Source organism: Alligator sinensis, unplaced genomic scaffold, assembly GCF_000455745.1.
Source record: "Alligator sinensis unplaced genomic scaffold, ASM45574v1 scaffold634_1, whole genome shotgun sequence".
Taxonomy (NCBI): domain Eukaryota; kingdom Metazoa; phylum Chordata; order Crocodylia; family Alligatoridae; genus Alligator; species Alligator sinensis.
The window spans coordinates 576,228-584,417 of record NW_005842558.1 but is presented as its reverse complement, the minus strand read 5'-3'; the positions used below and the strand labels follow the sequence as shown (position 1 = coordinate 584,417).

At 51.6% G+C, this 8,190-nt stretch overlaps 1 pseudogene; it reads left to right on the top strand.

Moving 5' to 3' along the window:
• Nucleotides 1–8,190, top strand: part of LOC106722694 — a 26,321-nt pseudogene that overhangs the window by 14,274 nt on the left and 3,857 nt on the right.

Here is an 8,190-nt window from a genome sequence, read left to right as displayed (position 1 = left end):
TCCAGCTCCTCCAGGAGCTCCTTAACTATTTCAGAACTAACCATAGGCGGGCTGGTGCCCTCTGGACATCCGTCAGTGATCGAGGTGGGGGAATTGGCATGATCGGTACTTAGAAATACTGAAGCGAAGAACTCATTGAAGAGCTCTGCTTTTTTCCCTGCATCAACCACCAACTGTCCCGAATTGTCCTGCAGGGACCCTATGTTGCTCTGAGCTTTCCTTTTGCCCGCTATATACCTGAGGAAGGACTTTTTATTGTCCTTGATTGTTGAAGCCAGCCTGAGCTCAAGCCCTGCCTTGGCCTGTCTAACCGATTCCCTGAAATAACGCGCCAGGGAGGTATATTCCTCCTTGGTGGCTGCTTCCTGCTTCCATTGCCTATACAGCTCTTTCTTTGCCCCCAGCCTCTCCTGGAGTTCCCTGTTCAGCCAAGGGGGCTTTTTTGCTTGGAGGAAAGACTTAGAGGAAAGAAGAAAGCAGCAGCAGGAGGAAGAAACTCCCAAATTCTCCTGAATTGCTGAGGTCCACAGGGAGAGCCTCACTCCCTGGACTGTGGGACTGTGCGGTGGCCGTGCTCTCCTGTGGAAAGAAAAGGAGTGTGGAGAGAGGGAGCAGTGTAGGAGAGCATCTGGGTAGGGGCAGTCTGTCTCTAGTTATTGTTAGACTGACCTGCATAGGTGGCAGAAGGCCCAGGCTTCAGGGCTCAGCCCCCCCAAATGCAAGGCAGTAGGTAAGGCCACAAGGCAGCTGAGCCACAGGCTCTGGGTGGCTGCAGCAGGAGTGGGGAGGGGCATGCATGCAACCAGGATCTCAGCCCAGCCTGTGGATGACTGGCTGCCCAGCACAGCAGGCAAGTACCAGTCTGCCTATTCAGTGAAGGAAAATGACTTGTGGGGGGTGGGCAGATCAAGGCCCCCACATTGAGGGAGGGAGTGCAGCAGAGGCAGGGACTGGGATAACTGGGGCCCTGGCTGGGCTGGATGGTGGGACATTTGGAGCATGAGTGGCTCATCCAGGGGTGTGGGGGGACTCCCACCACTGTGTGCCCCCTGGCAGAGGCCCAGGGGCACTCCCCCCTCCCCCGAGATCTATGCATGAGGCGGAGGCGGCTGCTGCTGTGCATTGGGCTCTGTGTACCCATTGCCTCTCTGACATCTAATTCATCAGGTACCCACCAAACCTGACCTCTTACGTTTTTCTTTTCCCTCACCTTTTCATCCCACCCCTCCCTTACTTTTCTGCCCTTTGTCTCCCTGCTTTCCTACTATTTCCATATTCATTGAGAGACTATTTCCTACACTGTATTATTTACCACTGTAGTGTTTCCCTTTGGCCTTCCCCCTCCCCTCCCCCACTTTCTTCCCCCTCTCTCCCCTGCTTTACCTTTTGTTTTTTCTTTTTTACCTATTTATATTTTACTACATCCTCTCACACTTTGAGCTTCTCTCATTCCTGTTTTCCTGATCTCCAACTATTTCCTTTTACCCTCACAGCCCCTTTTCTACCTTGTGGTCTATCACTGTAATATCTTCCTTTCCCCCCCCTGCTTTCTTCCACCTCCCCTCTCTGCTTTATCTTTGTCTTTCTACTTTCTGGCTATTTACATTCTCACCAATGTCCTGCCACATTTTTAACTTCTCTCATTTCTTGGAGTCTTCAAATAGCAGAGACTCCCTGTGCCTGAAGAAGGGTGACTGCACCTGAAAGCTTTCCAAAAACTATTTTCCAACAACTCAGTTGGTCTAGTAAAAGCTATCACATCTACTCAAAGAACCTTGCCTGTGTGGTGGGCAAGTAGGAGGTGCTCCTGCATTGAGCCACCCACCTCACTGCACCCAACCACCTTCCAGGATCTGAATGCCTCCCTGGGGGCACCTCATGACTAGTCAACTCCTTTCCTGGAGCACACTTGCAAGCCTGGGGGTAACGCTGCCATCACCCAGAGTCTGGACTGATCTTGGACCTGTGCCCCCTGGGAAACAGAGGCCTAGTGGTCCTTGAGGGTATTTGACCCACTGAAAGAACTTGGGGAGCTTCCCTCAGTCTGAAGCACAAATAGTGGTCTCGCTTAGTCAGCCAAACCAAGGGGACCCCCATAATCTAGCCCCTCTCCCAATAAGTCTTCAATGCTAGGTACAAAGGAGAACTTTATTGGTTACAAGGAGTAAGTTTGGAATAGGGTACAGGGTAGAGCAATATCAGAAAAATCCCATAGAGCAAACAGGGTAGCTTCGTAGCCTTTGATCATGCATCAGAGTTACTAAAAGCTATATTTCTAGTTAGATCTCAGGTAGCTTACTCACAAGTATAATCCAGAGGCAGGTGGAGATTCCCTCTGGAGGAAGGAAGTTCATTGATCACCAAAACTGTTTTACTCACTATCCCACGGCCCTTATAATGTTCCCAAATCCTGAACCTCTGGTCAGAATTTCATTCCTTTTGGTTCTGGGTGGAAACACAGTTCATGATCCTTTCTCTAGATAACGCATCGCTTTATCTCATTTATCTAATGTATATCTGATGACAGCATGTCTGATGAAAAAGGGAAGCACATACTGACTTGATGGTCTCTCTCTGCCAATGCAAATATGAAATTAAAGATCGCACCTCACTCTTGTTTTTGCTATGTGTTCTGAAAGGACAAAGTAGAGCAACAGAGAGAGAATCAAGTCTAACTGTGAGAAATTGCATTGCTTTGTATGTGAGGAGGTGCAGCTGCTTCTGCAAAGACTGGAGGAACAGGAGAGGGAGACTCTGAAGAGCCTGGAGGAAAATGTAGCCCAACTCTCTGAGCAAAGCTCCTCTCTGCACAAGCTGATCTCAGAGATAGAGAAAAAGAGCCTGCAGGCACCTGCTGAGCTGCTAAAGGTCAGTCTGTGCTTCTGATCCTCCCCCTCCCTGCTGCTGCCTTCTGGAAAAAAGTAGCCCCTCTGCCTGGATGCTAAAATTGGTGGGAACTGAACCAAGATGCAGGCAAGAGGTTCCATCGTTGTGGAAATCTGCCAGTTTGTGCTGGAAGGAAATCTGATTTGGAAAAGTGTCAAGTTGCTAAATATGAAATGGACAAAACAGGGCATCTGGAGGTGGCTGAGCCAATGTTCAGAGCAAAGTAATGCTGAGACAGAGATAATAGCAGAGAGTCAGTCCATCCCCCATGGCTGCATTCAAGTGCACCAGATAAAGGCTGACTTAAGGATTTTCACACACCAAAACACGTGATGTGTATATGTTAGTGGATGTGTCCAGGAACATCTCTCCTAGTCATGCCTCTGCCTCGAGTTCCCTCCTTTTTCCTGCCATGCTTTGATGTTTTGATAGTAGAAAAAGAAAAAGGAGGTGAGGTGTTATCCAAGGTTTAGTGGTATAGTGGGATGGTGGAGATTCTTTTTACAGGGATCCTCCTCCCCTACATCCTGCTCCATGCCACACTCAGTTGGATTTAGGCTTATGGTCCTGTTTCACAAGTCTGAGTCCCTGTGAAAGCGTGCACCATCCAGCTCCTGGGTCAGTTTGTCTCTGATGGCCTTCAGCCCCACATTTATTTGTGGTACTACCCCAGAAGGCATGAATTGGACAAGATAGGACATCTGGAGGTGGCTGAGCCAATGTTCAGAGCAAAGTAATGCTGAGACAGAGGTAGTAGCAGAAAGTCAGTCCATTGCCCCAAGGTAATACCCATTTGTCACCATCACCAGTAGGAAATCAGGTTGATTATCCAGGCACCTGCCCCACTTCCTGGTTAGGTCAGTTAGCACTCCACTTCTTCTCTTATCAATCAGTGGTTCATCAATTCCTCCCCATCAGTTCAATCCATGGTCATTGCCATTCCTTCCAATTGGAACTAATTCCTGAAGTAGTAGTCCATTACACTCTCCAAACAATATAACACTCTCACTACATATAAATTAAGTTTATCAAATTGTAGTCTATTATTCCCTGAGTTATCAACTCAATCAGTTGTCTTCATAATCCATCAATTAATAGTTCTTCATTAGCTGGGTTAGCAACCCAATCAGCTATCTTCCTCACTTATCAATTACTAGTTCACTACTCACTGTCTTATCAAATCAATCAATTTCTTCATAATAAATCAGTTAATAGCCTATTATTCTCTGGATTATCAACTCAGTTTTCTTTGGGACAGTGCTCACCCTGTCTTCACCAGTCTTGGTTCTTACTCATGCACCTTGATCCCATTAGGACCTTCCAACCACCTCTCCTCACTCACCATCTCCATTCACCACAGGTCTGTCTGATCACTCCAGCTGTCACTCAATGGCTGGACTTTCCATCCCTGATACTCATTCTGGCCCCAGACCTGGCTCGGGCTGTGGCTCAAGCTCTGGCTCTGCATCTCCATGTGGCTCACATGGCATTCTGCCTACCCATGTTGTCCCCTCTCTGGGGGTCCAACAAAGGTGCTGGCAGCCCTTTGAATATCCGGCAGGAGTCACAAGGTGCAACAGGAGTTGGCTCCCACTGCATGTGATTGTGCGCTGGCCAGCTTAACCTCTCCCATCATGGCCTGCCACGGGGAGTCAGTTCCTGAGTCTTCAGTGTCTATGCCACACTGCCAAGTCCCACCAGCAAATTCCTAAGTTGCTTCCGACCCAGCAGGCATATACAGTGTGTAACAGGGCCTGGTACAGGTGCCCTGCTACAGCATAAAACAGAGAAGTCACTGAACTCACTGAATTTTGGTGCAGATGGTTTCACCCCATTCACTATTGTTCCTCTTTTTCCCTTACTAGGATGTGAAGAGGACATTGGACAGGTGCTGTGTCTTCTCTTTCCCCCTTCCCAGTAGATTCCTCCTTGGGGCATGGCAGGAATATCTCCTTGGAAGAGCTGGGCTGAGCAATAACAGGGGATATGTTCCTCTTAGGAGCAAGAATGTAGAGCTTCAGGAAGCAAAAGCTGTTTTTACAGAACTGAAGACTGTGTTCAGCATCCTAGGGATGGTGGAAATGCTAAGAAAATTCAAAAGTACATGGGAGCACGTCAGATTAATTGGCAGCAGCAATACCTGTGGTGAGTGCACTGTAACACACATAGCACAGGGGGATGTGACTGACTTATGAGCAGACAACCTCTGAGTCCTGGAGTGGTCTCCACAGCACATGTCTGAGGGAGTCTGGATCAGCAGGGGAAACATTCCCCTGTAATTTCCCTGCCAGAGACAGTTGCAGGTTCACTCCAGTGGGGTAGGTGAAGTTGCAAACAGGAAAATAAGGTCAAGCAAGTGGATCTGCTTCTTTGGGAGAGAGGAGTTAGTGCCAAGACCAGGGCTGGACAACAAAGTGCCAGTGCTCTGGAATTCTCCTTTTCCAAGTATCCCAGTCCCAGTCACTGCCGTTCCATCTCCTGTTTAATTGTTAGGCTCCCATGTCTATCAGCTCATGGGAAGGGGATGCAGGGAAATCTAGGCCTGTGTGTTCAATGGGGAAAGTCCCTGAGTGCTCCAACAGGCTGCAATCCCTAGAGAGTGGGCACTATAACTGATACAGTACCCCAATGTCAGCCAGGTCCTATGGCAAGAAGCTGTTCCCTTTGCTCCCTTTCCAGCTGCCTTTTCAGCCATTCTTAAAACTCAGAGCACAGATTTCTGGTCCTTCTCTTCCATCCCCATGGCCAGCGCAGCTCTCTTAGCCTGCTGCTTCCTCCTGGCATGTTTAGGCTTTCTGCCCCCATCTCTCACTCCTTCCTCCCTCCTCACTCCCTGTCCATAGCCAGACATTTCCTTTGCCTTTATCTCCCAGGCAAATTCCTCTCTTCTCCCAGGAATCTCTTTCTTGGGCCTTTCTACATGGCTTTCAGTGGTGCTTACTGTCCTTTCAGCTCTCTGCCTCCACAAAGAGACATAATGATTCCTTCCCTGATGCAGCAGGAAGGGCAGGTAGCACAGACTTTGGCCTCAACCAGGCCTGAGAGTGTCCCGAGAATGCAGACCAGTGCCTACTGCCACCAGCCCCCTCCAGCCTGCAACAGGCAGGGACCCAACTGGCAGCTCCCAGACTGGCTCTCTGCAGCAGTTCTCTGGTAGTGACACTGCAGACATGCAGCCAGTCCAGCCGTGACCCACACAGAGCTGAACCCAGGCAGCTGCTTTCAACCTGAGCTGAGAGACTCATGCCTGGGCTCAGGAGGATCAGTGCATTCATTCTAAAAGGACTTTGCTGACTGGGTCAGCTCTGTACTGCAGACAAGGTCTCCCAAGTGGAGCAGGCTCTGTGGGGGAACCAGGCATGTCCTACTCCACACACCCATGAACATATCCAGCTGTGTAGAGCTGTCACCATGCCCTTGTAGGTCAGATGTTCCTGGAACCAGGCTGGCTGGATGCGGCCAGCCCTGAGCCAGTCTGCACCCAGATTAGTATGTGGGAGCTCCAGGGCTGCAGGGCTTGGTTCTGTCTCTGGCTGGTTGTTGAGTGCAGGAGGGGTAGAAGGCACAGGCATTTCCTGGAGCTCTGGGCTGGGCTCTGGGAGCAGTGTACAGGTTGGGGGTGCCCAGGAGCAGCTGGAGCAGGTCTGTGCATCTCACAGCCCCTGGGGAAGAAATCACTCTGGGCTGACAGGTACAGCCGGAGCAGAGTCTCCATCTTCAGCCTGATGTTGGGAAGGGAGTAGGGGCCAATTTCCTCCTCAGGGCAAATGTCACAGCAGGTCATGGGGATAAAAGAAAGGAGAAGATATTTTTTACACTAATGCTCTGAACAGACCCCTCCTCAGCCTGCCCTTTTCCAAGAGCTGGGCCTGTCTCCTGCTATTTCCTAAGACTGGATTTGGCATGAAGTCCTATTCACAGCTGTTGGGATTTCTGGTCCTAAGTTACTCAGATGTGTTTGAATCCCTCATCTGTCTATTCAGAGTTGGGACTTCTCCATGTAACAACTCATCATGGGACTGCATAGTGCTTTATGGGAAGGAGTCCCTTGTGCCAGCAGTATCCCAGACTGCATGTCTGGGGTGTCTGTGGCCCAATGCAGCTGGCCCAGTGCAGACCCCTAGAGCAGATGCATTGCCTGCAGGTGAACTGATCCCTGCTCCCAGTGCAGCTCAGCCCAGAGGGAGGGGGAGTCAGTGTGGAAAAGGCCTCTCCCTCATCAATGACCCCAGACTCATCACCAGGGATCCTGGTTTTCTCTGATTAAAAACTGCAGATTCTCTGATTAAAAACCCAAAATCTGTGATAAAAATTAAAGGCCCCCCACAGGCCCTCCCAGTGCTGCTGGTGCCCCACACTCCCTCTCCCCCACAGTCTCAACAGCCCTCCTGATGCCCCTCACAACAGCCCTCACACCCACAGACATGCAGACCCAGCCCAGCAGGTAAGTGTGTGTGGGGGAAGGGGTAGGGCAGGGCAGGAGAAAGGAAAGGTGCTGGGGGGTAGATCAAGAAGGGCGGGGAGTGTTCCCCTGTGCCCACTCCCAGGAGTAGGGCCGGGGGGTGAGGGCAGGGGTGCCACTCTGTGGGCCACACACGTGCCCGCTGGCCTGACAGGAGGTTCGCACATGGAGGCTGCCACCGCAACTCTGCCACTGCGCCCTGTGCTACCATCCCACAGCTACCTGCATGGCTTTGTGGGCAAGCGGTGCAGGGCATGGCAGCAGCAGTGCAGTGGCATCCACCGTGTGTAGGCCACATATGTGCTGCCAAGCTAGGCAGTGAAATGGGGAGCTTGAATTCAGTGGCATGCCCCGCAACCAGCTGCACGGCTCAGCGGTGGCAGCTGCACACAGGGTGGGGGGGGCTTTGCGGGCAAGCACTGCCACTGTGGAGCCATGCCCTTCACCCCTGGATCCAAGAGGTAAGTGGGGTTTGCGGGCTGTGGGACAGGCCTGGGAAGATGGTTGGGGACTGAGGGAGCGGGGGGTGCTGCCAGCCCCAGGCAGCACATCACAGCTGGGAGCATGGCCAGGGGTGAGGGCAGGGGTGCCCTACTGTAACTGGGCTTTGCAGGCAAGCGATGCGGGGCACAGTGTGGTGGTGCCCACCATGTGCAGGCCGCACACATGCTGCCTGGCTGGCTGCCCCAGGGAGGGGGAGAGGGAGGCTGGCATGCAGCTAGGACACAGCTCCGTGGCAGGCTCTGCAACCATGGTGAGGGATGGGGGCAGGGGCTTGGGCTTGGGCTTGCAGGCGACGCTGCCGCTTACCTGGAGGCCCGTTATGGCGGTGACAGCTGCTG